The 23,942-nt window shown below is 43.8% G+C and overlaps 1 protein-coding gene across 5 annotated transcripts in view; it reads right to left on the bottom strand.

Moving 5' to 3' along the window:
* Window positions 1-23,942, bottom strand: part of Rai2 (retinoic acid induced 2) — a 70,278-nt gene that overhangs the window by 9,356 nt on the left and 36,980 nt on the right. The window contains exons 1-3 of one of the 5 annotated variants that reach the window (XM_026396744.2): window positions 22,513-22,584; window positions 20,678-20,837; window positions 6,273-6,479 (exon numbers count right to left, since the gene is read on the bottom strand). The exons of 2 other annotated variants lie outside the window; for them this stretch is intronic. The gene's annotated coding sequence lies outside the window, so the exon portion shown is untranslated. Of the gene's footprint in view, window positions 1-6,272; window positions 6,480-20,677; window positions 20,838-22,512; window positions 22,586-23,942 lie in introns of those variants that run through there. 2 more of the 5 variants (XM_026396745.2, XM_026396742.2) reach the window with 2 other exon arrangements.

The raw sequence follows: 23,942 nt of genomic DNA, 5'->3' as shown, positions 1-23,942 counted from the left end.
AAAACAGTGGTGGCCACACAGACTTCAACTGAGACAAATCTGTTTGAGGATGGGCAATGACTATGGGGAAGTCCTGTTAGAACACAGTGCAAATATTAGGTCTGGTCTGATTCTGATGAAAAATGAAAGGGGTGGGGCCCAGAATCACTGACTGGCCATCAACACAAGAACTTCAAGATCTTCGTAGGAGCCAGGCACGATGGCTCATGCCTGTAATCCCAGCAGCTCCGGAGGCTGAAGCAGGAGGATCGTGAGTTTAAAACCAGCCTCAGCAATGGCAAGGCGTTAAGCAACTCAGTGAGACCCTGTCTATAAATAAAATACAAAATAGGGCTGGGGATGTGGCTCGGTGGTCGAGTGCCCCTGAGTTCAATCCCTGGTACCAAAAAAAAAAAAAAGTCTTTCCAGGAAAAAGAAATAAGGGCATGCTCTGAGATGCCATAAAAGTCATTTATTCCCATTTTATCATCTCAGCCTTTTTATTCTCAGTTTTCATGGTGCAATAAGTAAATATAAAAAGTCATAATAACATACATGTGTGTATATGAATGTATGTATGTGTTGTGGGGTGTTCAAGATTTTTCTGATCAAGGGTAAGAATGAAAACATTACCACTAAGCAGGAGGGACAAAGCTCTCAGGGCCCAGTGAGACTTCCAAGGTCTCCCCCAAAGTGAACAAGTCTTTGAGTCATTGGCCAGTTCAATTGGCCAGGCCCTCCTGCTTTGCAGAGCAGGAAGCTGAGGCTCAAAGGTCAAGTGACTTGCTGAAGTTCACACAGCATAGAATACACTGACTTCCAGACCTGCGCTTCTTCCTCAAAGGCACATTACCCAACCCATTGCCTTAGTTTCAAATTCCCAAGGTTGTTGAGGGGCGCTTGAGTCTAATGCACTGGCCAGAGTCAGCCACACTGGATTAGAACATCTCTATTGTAACCAGCACCTGACACCAAAATATGGGGGATACTTTCTGTTGAGAGCCACAGCCAAAGGGGCCCTAGCAAACTTCCTATGCCCCTATCCTCTAAAGCCTGTGGTATTTTATATGATATTTTTATAACTTTAAGAGACCGTAGTAATTGGTGCAGCGACTTGTGGTAGTGTTGGAGTATTTTTGCTGATGATGTCATCGGTGGTACAATTTTTCCAACAAGAGCTGTCGATTGGCTTGGTATATCTTCCTCCCTTCTGCTTGTCATGATCGTTCAGCTATTTGGGGGCCAACAGAGGTGAGGCAAAGAACCTCACCCCCCCGCTGGTACCTCTCCACAGGTGTGGCTGTATACCGGACCGGTAGGACCGGTAGTCAATGACGGGTAAGATCCAATTACAATGGTACCAACCTAAGACAGGAGGCTGACGCCCTGAGGTCAGCTCATCCGAAGACGGGTAAGGACCATATGTAGTATTGGACAACCTAAGGCAGGCAGGGTCCCTAAGCCACATGCTTGTTGTTTAAACAGAGAGGGGGAGATGTTGAGAGCCACAGCCAAAGGGGGCCTAGCAAACTTCCAGCTGCCAGCAAACTTCCAGCTGCCGGCTGATGATTGGCTCACAGCGGCCCCAGCAACATCTAGCTGATTGGCTCCTCTGCGGTGATGTTCATTGGGCTGTTTCCCTGCCCTTCAGACTGCCAGCTGATGATTGGCTCACAGCGGCCCCAGCAACATCTAGCTGATTGGCTCCTCTGCAGTCATGTTCATTGGGCTGTTTCCCTGCCCTTCAGACTACGGAACTGCTCATTGGGGGACTTCTTTGGCTCCGCCCACACGACCCAGCCAATCGGCCTCAAGAGCAGGAGGATTGTGGGAGGTGGTGTGGTTTGTGTGGTGAGAGGCTTGTGGAAGCGTGTGGTGGCAGTTGGGCTCTGAGGGTTTTTCCTGAGGAGCTGTTTTGTTTGGCGTTTGTAGTTTTAAAAATAAAGTTTGTTTCTTTTGACAAGTGGCTCCTGAATTGTGCCCAGCCAGACTGCGGCATTTTCAGTCAACCATCAAAATGTCAAGAAGAGTTTGGTGAGCAAGAAGCTTGATTAAGAAGAAATACCCCCTTGAGTCAGAGATGCCTAATAGACAAGTCATTGAAATAGAAGTCAAAGGTTCAATGCACACATGAGCTTTTCATAACTGTAGGAAAGTCATTTTACACCCCAGGGACTCAGGTTCCTCTTCTGTAATATTGGCACTGCCCCCTTCTCAGACCTCCCAGGAGTGAGTGGTGCTTGCTGGGAAGGAGTCAAACCTAACCTTCCCAGAGCTGCTGGAAGAGGAACTGCTGTGGGCACCAAAGGGTGAGCAGGTGTGAGCTGTCAAGCAGAATTGGAGGGAGAAAATAAATAGCTCAAAGGCCTAATTTTCCAAGTCTTTGCTGGGTTAGAACCCAGGCCTCAAGAGAAATCTGGAATAGTTGGTGGCGAGGGCACTCTGCTGCCTTTCTTTCTCTGTAGATGATGTCAGATGTCTCTGTGTTTATTATCTCATTTCCTACTCCTGAATACCTGTAGCCTGCCTAAATTATCCATGGTGACCCTTGGGACCATGCAGGCCTTAGTGTAGGGCTGGACTAGATTCATGCCAATTCATTTATTCATCCTCTCAAGAATGATCTGGGAACCTACTATGCGCTGGCATACATTTCCTATTCCTCCAACCTGGTACTACTTTCTTGGAAGGCATGTAGTTTTTTGTTTGTTTGTTTGTTTGTTTTTTGGTCCTGGGGAATTGAACTCAGGGCACTCAACCACTGAGCCACATCCCCAGCCCTATTTTGTATTTTATTAGAGACAGGGTCTCACTGAGTTGCTTAGTGCCTCACCATTGCTGAGACTGACTGAACTTGCAATCCTCCTGCCTCAGCGTCCCAAGCAGTTGGGATTACAGGCATGTAGCCTTTTTCTTGGCTCATTTCTCAGGGCATTAACCAAACCCATTTTCTATTGTTGTCTACTTTGATTGGGGTTCAAGGCTCATAGACAGATGTAGGAGATGATGTCAGTGCAAGGACCTCTCTAAGGTAGAGAATGATAAATGTTTGCTTTCCAGAGAGGCCTGCCCCTGACACTACAAGGAAAGAAGTATTCTTGGTGAACCTCAATGGAAGGTGAGAGGCCACCGCAGAATTACATGAGACTCTCAGGAAGAGCTGTTTTTGGTGAGGATTACCATCGCTTATGTAGCTGGGATGGTTGACTGAATTAGAGGGGAAGTTGGGGGTAAGGTTATGACCATAAGCTGGCTTCCAGGAAGCAACTTGGATCAGGAATTCAGTGACAGAGGGCCTGAGGGTTGGCTGGTGAGTGTGTGTGGCTGAAACCTCTCTGACACAAGTCCATTCATTTGTGTGCTCTGAGGTCTGGGCATTCTTGGGGGCCTCTGAGATGCCAGGCAGTGGTCACCTTTGAATTCTGGTCACCAACACCACCTTGTCCCATAGTTAAATCACCTATTATCTTTCTACATATATCAGACTCCTCAACACAGCCTTTAAACAGCAACACAGGATCATTGAATGAGGAAATAAAAGGATAAGAAGCAGTATATACAAAATGGAGAGTGGAATGTGCAAGTCAGCAAGTGGCTGTTTTTGCATTCGGCTGAGGCCCTGCAGCTTTCCACCAGACACCAAACCCCAGACACCATCAGGGACTGGGGCCATAGGAGCCATACCATGCAGGAGCAATAGGTCATGTTTAAGGTCTCAGGCCAGGGTCTATCCTCTTGAAGAACTATGGTTTGGGGTGATTTTTTCTGGCAACAAAGAAACCTCTTCAATTTAGAATAAAGGGGAAAAACCTGCCTCTGAAAGAGAAAATACTTCTAATTAGATTGAGATACAAAGGTTAAATTTTTGTTCTGGGAAAAAGACTGTTTATAATCCTGTGTCATTAGCAAGACATTTTCCAGAGACCAGTGTGACAGAAATAGACCCTCTGAGGGGTCACTGGAAGGAAGAGGTGCAGAATTCTGAAGTACTAAGGTCTGGAGTTCAGACTGTCCCCTTCTCCTAATGTCAGTGAGCCCCTCACCAATTGTTAGCATGGGGACAGTGCCAGCTTACCCTGGGTACTGAGCCCCCTGTGAGGCTGGGCAGAATGGAAAGCTTTGAACTCAGAGAGGCCTAGGTTCAAACATCAGCCTGCCAAACTTTGCTAGCTGCGTGACCTTGGGTAAGTTAGTTCTAAGCCTCAGTTTCTTTCTGTGTAAGATGAGGATTTTTAAAAATCCCCATCATACAGAGTGTTCATAATGATTAAGGGACATAATCTATGTAAAGTGCTTGGCACAGCGCCTGGCACATGGAAAGTGCTTTGTAAATCAAGACCAACATCATTATCCTTGCCATCACTGTTGGTTTCACTGTCACTGTTATCATCATCATTGTCATCACATCATTAGCACTGGATTCATCTTCATCATTCTCACTGTCATCATCCTTATTGTCACATTGGCTTCATCTTCTTCCTCATTAGACCCCTGGCCATATTTCCTCTTTGCATGTTGAGTAGCATCAAATACTCCCTTGGCATCTGAATGGGTTCACACATTCATAACCCTGTATGTTTAAGGGTTCACTTGAAAATCAGCTGGTAGGAACTGGGAAGGCAATTGTCATAGAATCAGTGTTACACCTGATGGGAGGTTTCCAGGCTGGCACCCCAAACCCACTTCACCCCCAACATAGCTAAGATACTGAACATTTGTGGTAAAAACAGAAGATAATACTATTGTAACACCAGGAACTAAAGATGGCAGGAAAATGATTAAATAAATACAAAAATCTACTCCTCATTCAGGTTGGGGGAAAAGGGGGGGGGAGCCAGAGCCTTATGTATCTTGCATATGGACTCATGAGCATTTTTAAGGGTTCTGAAGTTACTGCCCTTTGGCTGTTCATAATTTCACTTCAGATCCTTCAGGTTTTTTTTTTCTCCTTTGCACAGGGCCTAAGTATCTCTCCTTTCTTCCTTTCAGTAATGATTAGGATCATTTTCTCATAAAAAAAAAACATGGGGCAGACAAGGAAGAGGGTAAGGATAAAAGGGAGAGAGAAAGCAAAAAGATTTTCTGAGCTAACTAGGTAGAAATGGAAGGAGAGAAAATTTAAAGTTTATAGAGGAAACTGAAGGAAGCTGTGAGGAAAACACGGAATGAGATCTCCAATTGGCCACAAGGGGCGCTGTCAAGCCGTAACAGCTTGGTTGCTGTGCCATGTGGTGGAGAGAGAGGTGAGAAGGGAGTTTCTCAGCACATTGAGGACATGTTGAAAAACAGCACATTGTTCACAAGTACAAGTACTCCTAGTAAATAAGGAAGCTGGTCCAAATTCTGGCAGAATGCACATGCTTTTAAAATCACCAGGCATATTTACTTGGTACTTGGCTGTGCTGTCAGTCCTAGAAAAAAATATTCAAGCTCATATTATTTTGGTGTTTGATTTTCATTTTTGGCTAACACTAACCTCCAGTCTTCCTTGGGCAATCAGAATTGGGTCCCCCCCAAAAAAAATTGGAATTTGCAGAAAAAAAGATGATAAACTCATTCTCAGTGAGGTATACAAATGATAAGGCTCAAGTATTGTTTCCATGATTGGTATAGTAAACAGCATCTAGTCAGCAATAGAGCTATGGACAAAGAAGTAGAAGTCTAAGTGAGGAATTTCAGATGCCAATCATGGGAAAGAAGTTTCTTACTTTCTTGACTTTTCTCCACAGATTCAAGAGTCTACAACTAGGACCAAGTTTGCTGGCTTCATTAAAAGGTACATGCACTAAGAGCAAAGAAAGGATGTGAATGTAAAGCAGTTATTTATTCCTTTATGGACTCAATCAGCAAACACTTAGTGCTCACCCAAAAGAAATTTCCTGAGTAGGTGCTTCCCAGGTGCAGAGATTTCCACAGTATCTAGAGTTGTCTTTATCTCATTTTACTGAATGAGCCACCTCCTGAAACTCTGCTTTCTACCTTATCAGGTTTCCATGCAGAAACTACAGGCTCTCAAAGGACAACATGCTACTGCAGGGTTACAGTCACATGGAAACTCAGTGACCACTGTCAGTGATGATGATCTTGGTAAGGAAGGTGAAGAGAGGAAGCTGGTGATTTTTGGTGAACCCAACTGGCTATAGTTATCTTAGCTTGGGTTCTCCCATGGGATGATCCTAAGGCAAAGAATTAACTGAAAATAGTTTATTTGGGAGAAGGTCCCAGAAAACACCAGAAGGGGAGTAAAGCAGCAAGACAGGAAAGGAAAGAAGCTAATTTATCAAGCAAGTTACCACTGCAGGCAACTGGAGCTCAGTTCCACTGGGGAATTCTGGGAGACTGTGTAGAACACATTCCTCAGGGCTATGTCAACTGAGAGGCCAGGAAGTCAGGGTGTTTAGTCACCAACTTCCATCCATCACTGGTCAGGGGTTGCTTCTGGAGGATACGTTCATTCCTTGGCACTTCCAGATAGCACAGCATGCAGGCCTAGTGTGCTCCTGAGACAAAAACCAAAAAACAAACCTTAAGGGACAGTCACAGGTACATGCAGTAAGTAACCTTTGGTGTACAGAGCTGAGTCTGAGGGGATATGGTGGGGGCACCAATAGCATCTGCTACACTAACCATGCCTTGGAAAGTTCCAGTGCATATTATGTGAATATTTAAATGCCATTCATTTAGGCTACCATGACCAGGTGATTCCCCAGTCAGTGTAACCTTCTATGACCCCATGAAGAAGACACTGTTATTTTTAACAATGCCCAAGCCACAGAAGAATCGGCTCATGGGGGGTGTGCCTCAAGATTTCATAAAGAATAAGGCATATAAGGAGGCCAGAGATGACTATCTTTCCAAAAGCAAAATGTTCAAGAGATGGTCAGCTTGGCTGATATGCTCCTTTGCTAAAATTTAACTGGGGCCCTCCAGAAAGTTCTTTTAATCATATTTGTGCTGGCTGGAATGCAAGATGTTCCTGGGATGAGTCACAGAGGGAGTTTCTTTTCTAGTGATCGTGTATTCCAACTCAGGGACCAAAAAAAACAATAAATAAACACGACTTCACTTCATCAGCTGCATACTGCCTAATAAAAATAATAATGACAACCCTGACCCAAGAAGTACGAAGACAATGCAGGAAGAAGGGGGTAGGGAATGCTCATCTTTTAAACAGGAAGACTTCTTTCTGGAATTCAGTTTAGTCAAAAGCACTCCTCTGCCTGGAGGCAAGCTCTCTCAAGAGCAGAACAACATGCTGGGCAGAATCTTAGGGCTGGTGAATCTTTTGAAGTCCTTAAGAAATCACTATATTTATCTTAAAGCAAGTATCATGGTGAGAGTTAATACAGCATAAACAATACAAAGTAGAAGTGGGGAAAGGAAACAGATTGGCTGCCTAACATCTGGCTTCTTGGCAATGAAGATTATAGGTGTTATTTCCTATTTTCTTTAGGGGAAGACTTCCTCTGGAATGCACGTGTTTACACACACACACACACACACACACACACACACACTTGGTAGTCAAGTTGGAATAAAGCCACCTGTTTCCCTGTAGTAGTCCAAACAGGATTCTTGTCCATTCCTCCTCTTTCTCGTTTGCCCCTCCTCTGGTATTATCCCTCTGAATTCCAACCATCAGGCTTTTATTGCTGCAGGTGACATGTGAACTAGACCTTGTCACATCTGTAGGATTTCTGAGGAGGAGATGGTGGAATGGAGGAGAATTTTCCAGAAGGATATAAATGGAAGAAAGGCATAAGATGGCAGGTGTGTCCAGAACAGGGTGCCTGGTTGGGCAACTGGAGCCCAGGGCTGGTGAGGGTTGGAGGCGAGACAAGGGTGTGTGGAAACATTAGAAGGGTGCCAGCTCTTCCAAGGGTGTTCAGAGTTGCCCCTTAGCAATTAACCCTGTGTCCTAAAGGACTGCCAACTCAGCCAAAACAACTTTGATGTCTTTACAGGCCCCAATGAGCAGGAGGCCTCAATTCAATAGTGAGACCATTAGGTTGGGGAGAAAAGAAGAAGTAATTTAGTTTTCAGGGCTTTGCTAGCTTCCTCATTCCCCCTTCCCCACTGCTTCTCTCCACACACTCACAAGATGATAATAATAAACCATTTACTGAGCACTGATTTATCATGTGCCAGGCACCCTGCTAGGTATTTTACATTCATTTTCTCATCTCATTTTCTCAGCAACCCCAGCAGATTGGTACCACCTTGGTGTGAGTTGATTTGTTGGACTGTTGCTTTCCTCTCCCTTCTGCCCCCAGGATCTGAGCTGTGAATCCCCAGGAAATGGTTGTTTTCATGGGAGGGAGGGGCAGAGTTTTCTAGAACATGAACATCGTTTAATGTAGGAAAGGTAGGTGTGGGGTAAGAAAGAACAGAAAGTGGGTAGTGTCTCCTGTCTCAAATCAGAACCTACAATTTCTTGGCCTTCTCCTGTGGCTCAGACAGGCCTGCCTAGATTTCTTTTTCTGGCCCAGCCCTGCCTAAGTTCCCTCCTCTTCTATTATCATTGCTACTAGTGAAGACTGGGCTCTGAAATGCACATCCTGAGTCAGGTGTTCCCCTTCTTTTCTGAGCTCATTTCTCACTTCCTGTGTGCTCTGGTTTGGACAAGTGTCCCCCAAAGGCCCCTGTGGAGATGAAGCCTTGGCAGGAGGTCATCAGTCCCTGGGGGGTATGCCCTTGAAGGGGATAATGGTATTGCAGCCCCTGGTCTTCTCTTTCTCACTTGCTGGCCATGAGGAATGGTTTTCCTCCTCTACGCTCTCTGTGCCCTAATGTGCTCCCTTACCACAGTCCCCAGTGCAATAGGACCAACAGCCCATGGACTGAAACCTCCAAACCTGAGAGCTGAATAACCCTTATCTCAAGATAATACTTATCTCGAGTATTTGTAATGGCAATGGGAAGCTGATTAACACACTAGGCTTCTGGACCCAGGCAGGAGCTATTTCCATCCTCCCCAGGATTATTTCATCTATGGCTGACTGACTGGCCATCTAGCAAATGCATTGCCCCTTCTTCCTGGACTACAGTTCCCAGTCTCCCTTGCAGTTAGTGTGATTATGTTCCCGAGTGCTGCCAACAGAGTGTGAGTAGACACGCACCACTTTGGGTCTGGCCCTTCCTTCCTTCCATATGTGATGCTCCGATTCCTTTCTCTCTCTTTGCTTTAGCTTAATGCATAAGGACCTATTGGAAGCCATCTGATGAAGACAGCAGAGCCACAAGACAGGAGGGTATACACACCTGACGCATGGCTTGGAGGCAGGCCCTCTGCCAGCAGGAACATCCATTTGAAGCTTTATGTGAGTGAGAAATCAACTTCTATTGTGTTTCAGCCTCAGTACACTTTCAATTTGTTAGGAACAGCAGCGCAGAAGGCTTCCTGGGACTCACCCTGTGCACTGCTAGGGACAGCAGACTGTCTCTACCCTTTATTGCTTCCTCCATGTTTGGAGCCCTCCAAACTCACTGGCTGAAAACCAGAGCTGCAGAATCCATCTTAGTGCCCACATCCCAGTTCCAAGCTTCCACATGCTAACTTTCCTGTTGCTACAGCACTGAACACCCTTGCCTGTTCTCCCTGATTTGAATCAATTGATTACTGAGCGTTCAGGACTATTCTTTGCTTGGCAGCTGCATCTATATCCACTGTAAGAGTCCGCTTCCCTGGCATTCATAGAGCTGGGAGAAGCAAGGGAGCTGCCTCCAGGGAGCAGGGAGAGGCAGGGCTGTCAGCAGCCCTGTTCCCCACAATCCTGCAGCTCCTTAGGTGGCCTGCCCCATGTCAGTGGGTGGGGTGGTTAAGGGCGAAGCAGCAGGACCCTGGCACGAAAGAAACACACAGACCTGGGTAGCAGTCATGCTTGGTTTCTTGCCAGAGGAAACTACTAGAACCACAATACCCCCTTTCTCCTGGGACCCTTGGCTAGTTTGCTGGTTTGTAGTACAAGGAGGCTTGGGATTTCTTCCCTTTCCCCCATACCAGACTCTTTACAGGAAAGGTCCAGGTGGATTCTCCTTTGGGAGAATTTACCATCTATGGCTCCAGCCTCTAGGATTGCTTTCCCTTGTTTCCCTGCCTAGTTGATTTTCTAGGCAAAGATTGCCCATTCAAAAGTGTTCTTTCCCTCCACTGACCACGAAGTGCCATCGCTAGTAAGCTTCTGCCTTGTTTTCAACATTATTGCTCTTTGGGGGTTCTTCTCTAAAAATACCAGTTCTTCCAAAGACATATTAGAGAGACTATATTAGTCTTCACCATATTAGAGAGACTAGACTGATTGAAAACATTTTCTATATAATTAGGACTTTCATGTGCAAAGGACCCAACTAAATATCTTCATTATCACCTCAAAACAAAAACAAACAAACAGGGATCACCCCTATTTTATAGGTGGGAGACTTCAGACTCACGTCAAACCCTGCAATAAATATGAAAGAAGACTAGAACTAGCACTCTCTGCCCTCTGAACCGAGACTGAGAAACTTCTCCTTAGGTCTAAGTCCCTGGCTCCAGAGCTTTTTGACAGCTGTGACATCTGGAATTTACCTTAAAAGTCACCAGCACCTCCAGGGAGACTGGCCTCAGTCTGTGACTCAGGTGAAGCCCTAATCTGGTCAGTGGGCAGCCACTTGTCTGATCGAGTGCCAAGATTGCACACCCAGGGTGCAGCAGCTCAAGTTCTAGTCAGGAAGCCCCCACCCCGAGGCTGCTACTGAAGTTGCGGTCACCTCTTCATCTCCCTAATACTTGAGGCAGGGCCAAAGAGCACCTGGAATGTTTGAAATGTTTTCCTTACTGGGGAAACTGGTGGCTTGCTAATTAGCATGATGGTGACTGCAGGAAAAGGATAGAACTGGGGTATTCAAGACATATGGTGTGGATTGGCTGAAATATTTGAGAGGTAGTTCCCCAACTTTGTTACAGACAGGGTTGGTGGATCCAGGAAAGCTGGGAGGCAGCACCCAAAAAGGGAGGGTTCCAATGCTTGCCACATAACTGTCCCATGTCTAGCAACCAGTTTTAGAGGATTTCCATTTGCCTATGCCAACTAGAAGGTGACAAAATTCTACCTTGGAAATGTTATCATATCTGCCTTGAGTGCTCACAGCAGCTGAGATGACAGCCTGCAGGGACTCCCTGAATGGCCTTATGAACTGGTCTGTGCCTGTTGGCTACTAACTTGTTACATTATCAGTGTCTGTCGGGGGCACCATTTGCCCTGAGACTTGTCTTGAGGCTGTCACAGTGTGATTTTGAGCTCCCCATGCAGGGGCCCCTCCTCTTCTCCCCTCTGACTCTCTAGCCTGCCTCCCTAGCCTGCCTCCGTCTCTTTCCCTAGTTCCCTCTCAGGGTTTTGGCCTTGAGCTTGCCTTGCGGCAGCCCAGACAACCCTCAGGGCTGGAAAGACTGTGTTAGGAACAACGATGATGAGTGGAAACCTCCTGTCCATAAAACTTTTAACACCAGCTTCGCTCCCACAGGACCTTTTCAGTATCTGAGCCAGCACTGACTGACATGCTTGAAAATTTTTCAAAATGTTCTTGAAAAGGAAAAAAGAAAAGAAAACCCCAAGTGACCATATCTCATTCATCAGAATGACTACAACTGAAGGATATTATAAACAAAATGTTGGTGAGGCTATGGAGAAACGGAAGCACGTGCACGCCGCTGGTAAAACGGTACCACTACTTTGGACAACTGTCTGGTAGTTTCTAACGAAGTTCAACAAATTGCCTACCCTATTCTTGGCAATTTCCCTGACCCGCCTCCCCCCATGAAAATATATATTCACAAAAAAATATTTGTTCACAGATGTTCATAGGAGTTCTATTCTTAAAAGCCACAAACCAGAAACAACCCAAATTTTTGTCAACAGGTGAATGGATAACTAGGCTATGCCACAGCTAAATGCATACTACTGCAAAATTAAAAGCAGCAAACAATGGACACACATACACACACACACACACACACACACACAAAATAATTCAGATGTAGCCCAAAGACACTGTGCTGAGTGAAAGCATCCAGGTAGAAGGTGTATATACTACAGGACTTCAATGACACAAAATGGTGAAACAGGCAAAAATATTTATACCATGATGCTAGAAATCAGAGCATGGTTGCTCTGGGGAAGCAAAAGAGAGAACGGATTAAAATAAAGCCTGAAGAGCCAGCTTTCTGGCATGCTGGGAGTGTTTTCTAGACTCTCTGAGGTGGTGGTTACATAGGTACATAGAATTGTCAAAACTGATCCATCTGACCACTTACAAATCACTTTATTTTATGTTAATTATCTCTTTTTTTAAAGAGAGAGAGAGAGAGAGAGAATTTTAATATTTATTTTTTAGCTTTCGGCGGACACAACATCTTTGTTTGTATGTGGTGCTGAGGATCGAACCCGGGTCGCACGCATGCCAGGTGGAAACTACTCACGCTACCGCTTGAGCCACATCCCCAGCCCCTAATTATCTCTTGATAATTTAAGAAAAGAGGCATTTAAAATACTGTGGAAGAACAGCAGAAAGGAAAGAAACTCCCAGTGGTTCTGTAGTTTGCAGTTGGTTTTTGATCACTTCTGAGCCCAGTGTGGGGAGGGAAGATGGAGCAGAGGCTGCTGGTAATAAGAAGGTGAAGACCCTTCTCAAGGCACTTGCCAGGGTCCCTTTACCTCAAGTACAAAGAAGGCAGCAACACTGGCCCCCGAACACAAATAAATGCTCGCTGAAAAAAAATACCAGAAACCCCGAGGAAAGCTAAAATTACTTTCCAAGAAATGCCAATAGTTTTATATTTGGGAAAGGGGGAGGATTAAGACAAGCAAAAGGCAAAATATGTCACTCTTTGGACAACAATGCTGATCCACTGGGGAGGCCCTGTACAAGGGACTTCAAAGTGCAGCTACTGAGATCTCCTCCACGGGTCTCTGGAATGGGTAGGAGTGAAATAGCAGAGGGTCCTTATAGGTAAAGGTCTTCTATTTTGCATGGTGAAGAGGAATCTTCTATTTCCCTAGCAAAATCCTAGCCACAGTCACAGGCATTCACTGTGTTCAGCCCCTCAAATAACAAACAAAGCTTATGTATGGGTCAGGCCTGCACACAAACTCTGGCTCTGACACCATGAAAACTGTGGCTTTGGTGGAATGACTTGGCCTTTTTGAGCTGCAGTTTCCTTGCCTGTGAAAAGGGGGTAACGATATCTCCTGGGGAAGTAGAAAATACCTAATGCCTAGTAATGTTCAACATAGAATCATGTCTGGACTCCAAGGATCTTTCCAGATTGTCTATGCCAACCTTGCAACAGGAAAAGGAATCCCCTTCAGACAAATTAGCATTCTGTTTTTACTTTTGAGTGTCCTATGCACAGAATTTGCATAATCCACAGTTCATGAAACTGTCCCATGCATAGGCCACTTTTTCATTGTTTTATTTAAAAGTTGTTTTATTTTTAATACTATAAAATTAATAAACAAACATTAATGAAGACATCCCCCAAGTCAACACTATGTGGGTGTAGCTCTGGGACTTTCTATTCTATTCCATCAGCTCCTTTGTCTTCATCTTATTATACTTCCTAATGAATGGTGCTAGACATTAAGGAGAAAGTAAATGGAGGAAGTGGGTTGAGAGTAACAGGGAGCAGGGGATGAGGAAAAGATCACCCTGGGAGGGTGATCAAGGAAGGCTTCTCTGATGTGGTGGCATTTGAGCAAAAACCTGAAAGAAGGGGCACCATGGCATAAAGTTATCCCAGTGCTCCAAAGAGACATGAGGGAGGGATGGAGAGAAGTATGAATGGGGGGGGCGTGGTAAGCAAATTCCAGGGTGATAGGAAAGAAGGCTAGGGGCTGGTCAGGCACAGTGGCCTATGCCTGTAATTCCAGTGACTGGGGAGGCCGAGGCAAGAGGATCATAAGTTTGAGGCCAACCTCAGAAACTTAGTGAGACTTTGTCTCGAAATAAAATTTAAAAGGACTAGGGATATAGCTCAGTGGTAGAGTGCAGAGTGAACCCCCTTGGCAAAGCTAGGGATTAGATCACATTCAGCCTTCTCATTTCCATTTTATAAAAATTATCAAGTGTAACCATTTTATAGATGAGAAAACAAAGGCTCAGAAGAGGTGATCTGCTCCATGCCATGTATTTGGTTAGGGGCAGGGTCATGGGTAGAATTCAAGGCTCTGTTCATCTTCTGTGGTACCACAATGGCCTCTCTGTGCCCTCAAATGATTTGAATTCCACAAAATGCCTCCAAGCAGCTTTCAGGTAATGAGGTGACAACTAGTATATTGAAATGCTGTTCTTCCAAGCAGAAGTTCTTTACCACACACACAAAAAGATTATTTGAAGACTAATTAGGATTCTGACATTCTTTAATGACTAACTCCTTAGGGCCATGTCAAAATCCATGTGAATATTTCCAAATTATTTTCTCATCATAGGTGATATTTATTCTCCAGAGAAAAATCAAAGATATGCTAGTGACAGTCTTTTGAAATTTGAGTTGAGTGCTGTAATTACACAAGCAGAAGCAAGAATTTGTCTTAATAACCTACCAATAATCAAGAAATATACAAGTAGTGGAAGAATGATTTTATATGTATTTTAGTAACATCCCTTCAGCTCAAAAGATGACAAAAATTTTTACTTCTAATCATGTGGATGGAAATATTAAGGTCAAGGGTATAAAAGTTCACCTTCTTTTGAAAGTCTGAGCTGGGTACAAGATAAAAACAGGAGAGAGACCCGTGACTGAAGACATTTGAGTAAATCTGACTCCCTATTAAACCTTCAGGGTAAAGGGATTTTTCAAATCTGTTTTCTTCTTTGGCTGGCTAATCCCTTCCTTTCAGGAGGAGATTTCAGCCCCCTATACACACACTCACACACTCACCGGCTGGTCTATGGAAACAGACCCACGTGCTATTTCCATCTTGCATCCCCATACTGGGCTCTGATACAACTTCAGAAATTATGACTCAAGAGATCACAATTACTGACTTCCGAGTGCCTCCGATTTCTCCTAGGAGAATAAGTAGATGAGAAGTTCTACATATTTTCAAAGGCAGGCGAATTTAGGCTGTTTTTCAGTCGTGCCTCTCATTTTTCTGAGGACAATTCTGAAAGTATGCAGATGTGACAGTGTTGATGGCAGAGGGGCTTGACATCCCTTGGCACGCACAGGTAAGAACCATCTGCTTCTAGTTATTTCAGCTACATCTCCACAAGACCAAGACAACTCAGTCCAGTGGATGCAACAAAAGTGACTCAAACACTGGCCAATAAGCCACTGAATGATTCTCTTCCTAAGCTCTGTGCTCTAAGCCATTCTGCCTCGGTGAAATTTAGGGGTGCTGGGAGATCTCACAAGGGTATACTCACTCATTCCCTGTAGTTCTAATTTGAGAAAGAAAACACAATTTGAAGGCGTAACAAGTCCAAGACAAATCCAATTTGTGGAGAAGATACCCTCCTTAAGGAAATGAAATAGAGATGCCCAGCTCAGCCACGGACTGGCTGTGTGAGCATGAGCGAGTCCCTAACCCTCTATATGCCTCAGTTTCCTCATTGTATGATGAGGGCAGATAACAGTATATAGATGCTGCAGGGTTGTTAAGGAAAGTGACTTAACAGATGCAAAACACTTAGAACTAAGAGCTGGGGTTGCAGCTCAGTGGTATAGCACTTGCCTAGCACATGTGAGGCACTGGGTTTGATCCTCAGCTCCACATAAAAATAAATAAGTAAACTAAAGGTATTTAAAAAAAAATCTTTAAAAAACAGAACCATTCCTGGCACATAGGTCAGAACTCAAAAGGGTCGCTATTTTGATTATAATTAAAGATAGGGAACCAAAGGATCCTCACCATGGAATGCTAAATAAATAAGAATTATATTTGAAACTAAAAATAAGCAATAAATAAGATGAAAGAAGGTGATTTTTCTTCTCAGCAGTTTTTCCTGTGGCAATGGTTACTCTACTCAAACATAAGCCTGGCAGGGTGCTGGCCTCCTGTTGTCTACAATAGGCAAGATATGGGTGTGGAGGCGGTGAATAACATCAAGTTTAAAGTACCAAGAATGAGGTCAAGAGTAGAGGTGGTGGGTGGCAGCCTAATGGAGGATTTTCATTAAGCTAGATTCCCCCTGGATAGACAGTATAGAGGGACAGTCAACCCTGGCTGCACAAGAGACTTGACTAGGGAGCTTTGAAACATCAGGATACCCAGGCCACACTCCAGACCAATGAAATCAGAATCTTCTTTCCTGGGCATAGACATCAGAATTTATCAGAGCTCCTCAAATGATTCCCATGTGCAGCCAGGAGTAAGGACCCCTCCTTGAATTTATTCCCCTTTCCCCAGCACAAGAATGGAGAGCTTATCCTCACCAGTTCTCAGGAGACCCAGGCACAGTCTCAATTCTCTTCACAGAGACAAAGAGAAAACCCATCAAGCTCCATCCATGGAAGGAATTGATTAATGTTTACTTAGGGGTCCAGACTATCTGGTTTACAGCCTTGGTGCTGCATCAATAAGTGAATAAATAGATAAATGGATGAATGAATACAGAATCACCAAAAATGTCTTCTGATAAGGAAGTAAGTTGCTTTAAAACATTCTGGAGGGTAATTTGAAAGCATTCATACCTACTGACCCAGAAAATCTTCTTCTTGGAATCACCTCAAGGAAATGCAGTCCCTGGCTGGCTTTTCTCCCAAAAGCCTACAGTCCTAATTAAAGAGAGATTCCTGGGCTATAGAAGAGAAGCATGATCAGTCCAGGGTGTCCATGCTCTTGGAATTTCACTTCCATGGGGAGGTGAGAGAAGGGAACCCTCAGTCAAGAAATTATATATATATATATATATATATATATATAATCTTTCATTAGGGTTTGGAATTTGCACAGATTTTCAAATAAGAACTCACTGTAGACTGAGAGTTCAATGCCCTAAACTCAAGAGAGACTCTTCTGGATAGGAGAAAGTTTATGGAAAGATTCTGACAGTTAGTAGCTTAGGCCTCATAAACACACACACACACACACACACACACACACACACACACACACAAGCAGGGCCTGATGTCTGATTTTTGAGCATTCTTCTATCAGCCCCCTAGGAGGAGCTGACTGCAAAATGTTTTCCTGTGTAGTTAATAATGTGACCCAGTCTTGCCAGCTGGTAAGAAAAAAGGTGTCAGTATTTTGCAGCCTTGTCCAATATATTGAGAGATGGGTATTTAACTTAGGGGATTTAAAAACCTTCCCTTTTTGAAAATAGGATGGATATGACTTTAAGTATAACTTGAAGGCATGATACATTGCGGTGAACTCATTTGTCAAGAACCAGGCCTGTCCTTCAGGATGGCATCTCCATCCACCATGCATGTGATGAAGGAGCTTCTCCACTGTATGTACAACAGCATTGGAATGATGGGACTTTGAATTAGGAGCTGGAATAAAGAGGAAAAATTGGCAAATATGCCTTTTAAAAGTCCAACTACCCCATCCAAAGCTATTAGATGTGTTTATATGTGTTATGTACTTCTTGGTACTTAAGAGAAAATAGAATCATCTTTAAATTCAAAAAAACATTATCTGGGTAAGACCACTTATTAGAAGTTTAGTCCAGAAAAAATATTATTCTTGTGTTACAAAATCAAAGCAGTGGAGGAAAAAAAATCAAAGGGAACGATCAGTCAGGAAAAATGTCTGGGTTCCAAAATGCTGTGGGAGACCGCAGAGAAAGCACGGTAATATTTAAGCTTTGCTAAACATACTTTTTTCTACTGTCACTTTTCACCAAGTATAAGTTTATATATGCTTTGTCAAATGCCTCTTTAATGGTTTATTCTGAGGGATTTCCTACTACTCTTGGGCTTTAAAGTTCAGGCAAGGTTAAGGGGCTGGGTGGACGTTGGAAGAGAAAGACCACGTAAGCAGACAGCCACCAGAACATGGCACTGAGGAGGTTGAGGTCACTCTTCTGTGCCCAGGTTAGCACATTTCTAAGGGATCTAGGTAGTTCTCCCAAGTCACAGGCAGTTCCCAGTGGGAGTCAGTTAATCTGCAATGAACATATGGGTCATGGATCACACAGAAGGGGTATTTGTGTGTATGTGTGCACGCACACGCATGTGTATGGCTGGGCTGGTACTGTCCCACATTAGCAAATGACCAAAAGGTTAGATGATCGGTAAATAGTAATGTCTTGAATACCAAAGATAACATCACTACTAGCATTCTGATAATTATAAGTCTTCTGCTGAAAAAGGAATACAATCAAGCAATTCCCTGAAGACTGACCAATGTAGTATTAAGAAATGTAATCAAATGACTGATCCCTTCACATGCAAAAGCATATTCCTTGATGAAATTGTATGTTCTAAAACCAAAAGGCAGGGGTGCAGCTGCTCTCCACTTCTCCACTGAAACTGATCTTGCTAAGGTCATGTTGACCTGCATGTGGTCAGATCCACTGAGATTCTCTTGGCCCTCATCCTACTCAACCCAGCAGTGTTCGACACAATTGACCATCCCCTCCTTCTTTTAAAACATAAATCAGATTGCTTCACTCATCTGCATAAAACTATCCAATAGCATCTCATTGTACTTTAAAATAAAAGTCAAGTCCTACAAAGCCCTATCTGATCTGGCCCCACTTTAACTCTTTCTAATCTCATCTTACAAATCTCATCTCCTATCACTTTTCTCACTGATCAGAATCATGCCAAGCTCTTTTCCTGCCACAGGGCCTTTACACTGGCTTTATCCTTAGCTTGGAATATCCTTCAAACAGCTGGATCTTCTCAGTCTTTAAATCTCAAATTAATATAGTCCTGTTCTGAGAAGATTCCAGGCTCCCATCTCCATCTCAGTTATTCTTTCTTATATCAATCTCTTCTGTGACTTTCCTTTGTTACCCATCACATTCATAAACTATCTGATTTCTCTGTTTACTGTTTATGTTACATCTTCTCTACTCCATATGGAATGGGGGTTCCTTGGGGGCAAAGACTTCATGCACCATGTTCATTGCAATATTCCCAGAACCTAGAATAACACCTAGTTCATGGGCATTGCTCGATATATATTTATTTGGAGGAAGGAAAAGAGGAGGAAGAGAAAGGGATGACAATGTTCCCACCAGTGTACTTTTCAAAGGTTGGTGTGCCTCAATTCCCTCAAGGTGCTATGAAATATTGAAAAATGGGTTCAATTTATTATGGCTGTAGCTGAAGATATATAGAGCTGAATTATCCCATGGAGTGTTGAGTAGATGCAGGGTAAAGTACAATCCAACTTGAGTAAGAAGCACTGCAGAGGACCCTAAGGCCAAATGGCGTATCCATTGGAACATAAGGGACATGTCTTTGAGACTTTACAGAACATTGTGGGGCAGTGGGTTCTGTTCCCACAGCGCCCCCTAGTGCTTAGAGTGAGGGAGTGAATCCTGTGATCCCCTGATAGGACACAGAATGACCATGGGCAAACTCAGGAAGACCTGGACGGGACCTGATTCAGCACCCAAGAAACACTGGTCGAATGGATGAATTTAACAGAGCTTTTGCATCCGGATTACTTGCGCTTTATTTACAAAACACTTCTACAAAATGCTTATTATATGCCAGGTACTCCACCGAATGTTTATAAATAGTCAAATCTTCACAAACAACTCGACAAGGGAGATACCATTATTTTCACCACTTTACAGATAAGGAAACTGAGTCATTAAAAGAATAATGAACTTGCTACCTAGTGGCAGACCTGGGCCTTATTGTAGCCTTGGATCCACTGTCTATGCTCTTAGCCACTAGCCTATGCTATTGAGGGTATCTAGGACCACACCATTTGTGTCCAGGATAGGTGGGAGGAAGCACAGCAAGGTTCCCTTAAGAGAACCCTGGTCAATGAAGTTCCACACACTCTGTACACTACTTGCTGGTGCCATCTCTGCTGGCTAAGGGAAGAAAAAGAGGTTGAAACTCTGGGGCTCCTGCCAGCATTATCAGCCTCGTGCTGTGACACCCACCGCATCTTTCTTCCTTTCTGTTTCTACTGTAGTTCTAAGTCAGCAATTGTCAACCTGGTGCAACTGTGTCCTTGCAACCAAGGGGACATTTTTTATTGTTATAACTGGAGAGTATAGGGGTTTACCAGCACGTAGTGGGTATAGGAGGCCAGGGATGCCACTAAGCATCCTACAATGCTCAAGACAGTTCCCCCCCCACACACACACAGCAAAAAATGACTGGGTTCCAAATGTCAATAGTGCTAAGAGTGAGTCACCCTGGTCTTGGCCAAAGACTACCTTTCAGAAAATTAAAGAAAATGTTCATCAGGCCCTCAGAGGAAGGCCCAACTGTGAACCCTAATAAATGCTGGCCTGGATCATGCTGCCCCTCTAGAAAACCTGCAGAGAAGAGGTAAGGACACCCCTGCTTGCCTCCCTCAATCTCCTGATTCCTGGAACCACAACCACCCCCTCCCACTGAGAAGCTGACAGCAGCCTTGGCCCACATGGCACAGAGCACAGACTGCTAATACCCACTTCCTTTGGCAGCTTCTAAAGGCTCTTGGCTTGAAATTTGGTATTCCTCGAGCCCTTTTTCTTAATTACATTCTAGAGATGAAGGGAAACCTATGTGTAATTCAGAAATAAATGGTCCTACCTTTGATTCCTCTCAAACATGTCAAATCAGAGTAGAACTGTGCTATTCCTCCAGATTACAGAGGTCTCTGAGGAAGAGTGGACCTGGATGAGCCCAGCCAGAGCCAAACCACATCTCCAAGCTGGACCCCATGGCAGAACCCAAGAAAATTTAGAATGTTCTATATGGATGATAAAAAAGAAGAAAAGTCAGGATTAGATTCAGGGTGGAAGAGAATGAGGAACCTTGAAGGCCTGGACTTAACTGCTGGCTCTATCCCCAAACTCTGCAACCTGGGATCATCACTCCCTGTGAAATGGGGGTTCAGACGCCCCCATAAAGATGCTATGAGGGTCAGCTGGGAGGCTTTAAAAGGGCCTTACACTGCATGTGGATCACAGTAGAGCTTTATTGAATTTTTGTTTGCTCACCCACCAATATTCCTCCTTTTATTTGCTTACCACTAGTTATCCTTTTAAACATCTCAAATCTCAAGGGAGCCAAAGCTATTTACGTCTTTAGCTTACCAACCCAGGAGGAGTCAGATGTCCTGAGTACTCAATAGAATAATAATGAACACAAATAAACCTTGAGAAGCACTGGATGTGACTTAATTTGCAGTCATTCAAAGAAATCATATAGTTGACTGGGATTTAAAATTGGACTTCAGCTAATGAATAAATGTACAATACAGAGTCAATGGCATATGCTAAGATCATTAATGGTCATCTGTGTGACAAAAGAATTGTCTAGGATGGTATGGATGGGAGTCCACAGAGTCAGACTAGGCCAGTGGTTTTCAAACTCAGAATCCCCTGCGGAGTTCTCTGAGCACACAGATTCTCCATCAGACCCCCCCCCCCACAAAGCCTGTTGGGGTCCAGGAATGTGCAGGTCCAAAACTCCTTGAACGTGATTCTAAGGTCAGATAGATTTAGGAATCAATCTCTCTCTCTCTCTCTCTCTTTCTCTCTCTCGACTGGGGTACTGGGCATTGAACTCAGGGGCACTCAACCACTGAGCCACATCCCTAGCCCTATTATGAATTTTATTCAGAGACAGGGTCTCTCAGTGATTTGCTTAGGGCCTCACCAGGTTACTGAGGCTGGCAAGTTACTAAACTTGCAATATTCCTGCCTCAGCCTCCCAAACTGCTGGGATTATAGGCATGCGCCACAGCGCCCGGCTAGATTTAGGAACCTCTTGAGGAGGTCTGTAAATCGTGTGGAGCAGTTTACCAGATGCCAGGCACTAACCCATGATCCTCAAATCTCTTCCAAATCTTAACCAAGATGTTTTGCAAGAATTGTTTAAAGTGCCTTTGTTTTTACATCTAAGAGAATATTTTTAGATATGAGATTTGTTTTCCTCCCAGCAAGATGCTCTACCTCATTACTACCAATTAGGCAAGTTCATTTAAAAGCTTTGAATCCATACTTGTAAAATTCCCCTTTGCTCATCCAACTTTATGTCTAAACAGTACAGCTGATGGTTCTACAGTTCCATTTATGAATTCCACTCTTGTGAATGTATTTCTAAAATTGTTTCAGAATTTCTTTGTCTGGGAAAGCCAGGACTGCTGGTTTTAATAAGAACATGGTTTACACATAGTTATCCAGGTCACTGATATTTTGTGGCTTCCCAGAACACAGACAGCACCCAGTACCCAGAGACTACCTTCTCTTTTCAAAACCAGGACTGCTCCCACCCAACCCCGTTCTTGCCTCTTACAGAAGGATACCTCCCAATACCCCTCTCACACCATTTTGCCTTTAAAAAGAGCAACATGGCTTACTAGAGTGAAAACTGAAGTTAGACTAAGTGAAAAGCAAGTCTTGGCTCTGGTTAAAACTCACCAACATCGCAAAGTGTCCACAACAGTGTCCAGCTATATGGCGTGTACCCTAACTGAATGAATTCGAATCTCCTGTGCCTCTCTTGAAGAAAACCCAAATGAGAATTCTCTGAACAACTGCGACATTCCACAGCGTTCACATCTGAGGCCGCATCCTATTACATAATCAACAAAGTAAAAGGAACTTTTATTTTTAGCTACTGGACTTCACAGGGAAGACCCAAGTCCTATTTAAACTTCTCTTTCATCCCTAACCTTCAAATGACACTCCTATGATTTGCTTTATATAATTTCTACTTTTTTTTTAAAAAAAGACTCAGTTAAAGATGGCCTCAAGCAGATTTAAAACAATACAAAACAACGAAATAAACCAGATGGCAAAAAATCATAAATCAGGCCAAGCCGTGCTGAACCAGCTACAAAGGAAGCCATCATCAAACTGTAAAGGGAAGAGGCACTTCGTTCCTCATGGATAAGTCTCCATTATTGCTTCCTTGCAAAGGAAAGCTCAGAGGTCACCCAGGGGAGGGTAGTGTTGTCCCTCCTCCACCTGCCACAGGCTAGATTGGAGAGAGATGCATGATAGTTGGGAACCCCCAAAGGGTCAGTACTCAGGGCAGGCAAGTATGGCGTTACTTCCCATGTGATAGAAAAAGAAGAGTTTGGGAGGATCTCTGTCTTAATTGCATGATGGCAAAGGTAGGGAAAGAAGAGAAAGAAATTGAGCCAATATATCTGCACTGTTTCTAATACTTGATGAAAACAACAAAAACTCCCCTTTGGGAAAACCATCCATCCCTATCTTTTCTACAGATGTCAATAAAAGGGCATACCTTACAGGAACATCATTCTTGTCTTCCTCTGGGCTGAGGAAGACAAGAAAGAGACTCTAAAATTCAAGAACCATACTGCCTGGCTGTGTCTCCAACACTAGAATAAATGTTTGGACAGTTCCATGGAGGAAAGGACTTTAGTTTTAAGGGACTTGTTTTGTTGTATAATTGCTGCACACGTGTGTGTGTGTGCATGCACATGTGCGTATCTGTGTCTGTCAACCTGTGCTAGACTGGCCTTTCGGCTCTAACAACAGCTGCTATATATTTCTAGTGCATTAAAAAGGCTTTTTTTAAGGAAAAAAAAACACAACAATAACTGGGCCTCTTAGGCAAGAGTACATGTCCATTAGTTTTAGATACTTAGAAGTACACGCTGTTCTGTTGTAACACAACACGCAGAAAATCTGGCATTAGTTTTTTGACCCTGGAGCCCTGTTTACAAACATACTGAATTATTAACCCCAGTACATCATCCTTGCCCCACTCCATTTTATCTACATGACCTGAAAAGATTCAGAAGGTTTGCCAGGGCATGCTTTTCAGTCTGGATTTATGGGCATGGATAATGCCAAGGACTCCTGTTCACTACATGCTG

The sequence above is a fragment of the Urocitellus parryii genome, chromosome X, assembly GCF_045843805.1.
Source record: "Urocitellus parryii isolate mUroPar1 chromosome X, mUroPar1.hap1, whole genome shotgun sequence".
Taxonomy (NCBI): domain Eukaryota; kingdom Metazoa; phylum Chordata; class Mammalia; order Rodentia; family Sciuridae; genus Urocitellus; species Urocitellus parryii.
This window is presented reverse-complemented; position numbering and strand designations above follow the sequence as displayed.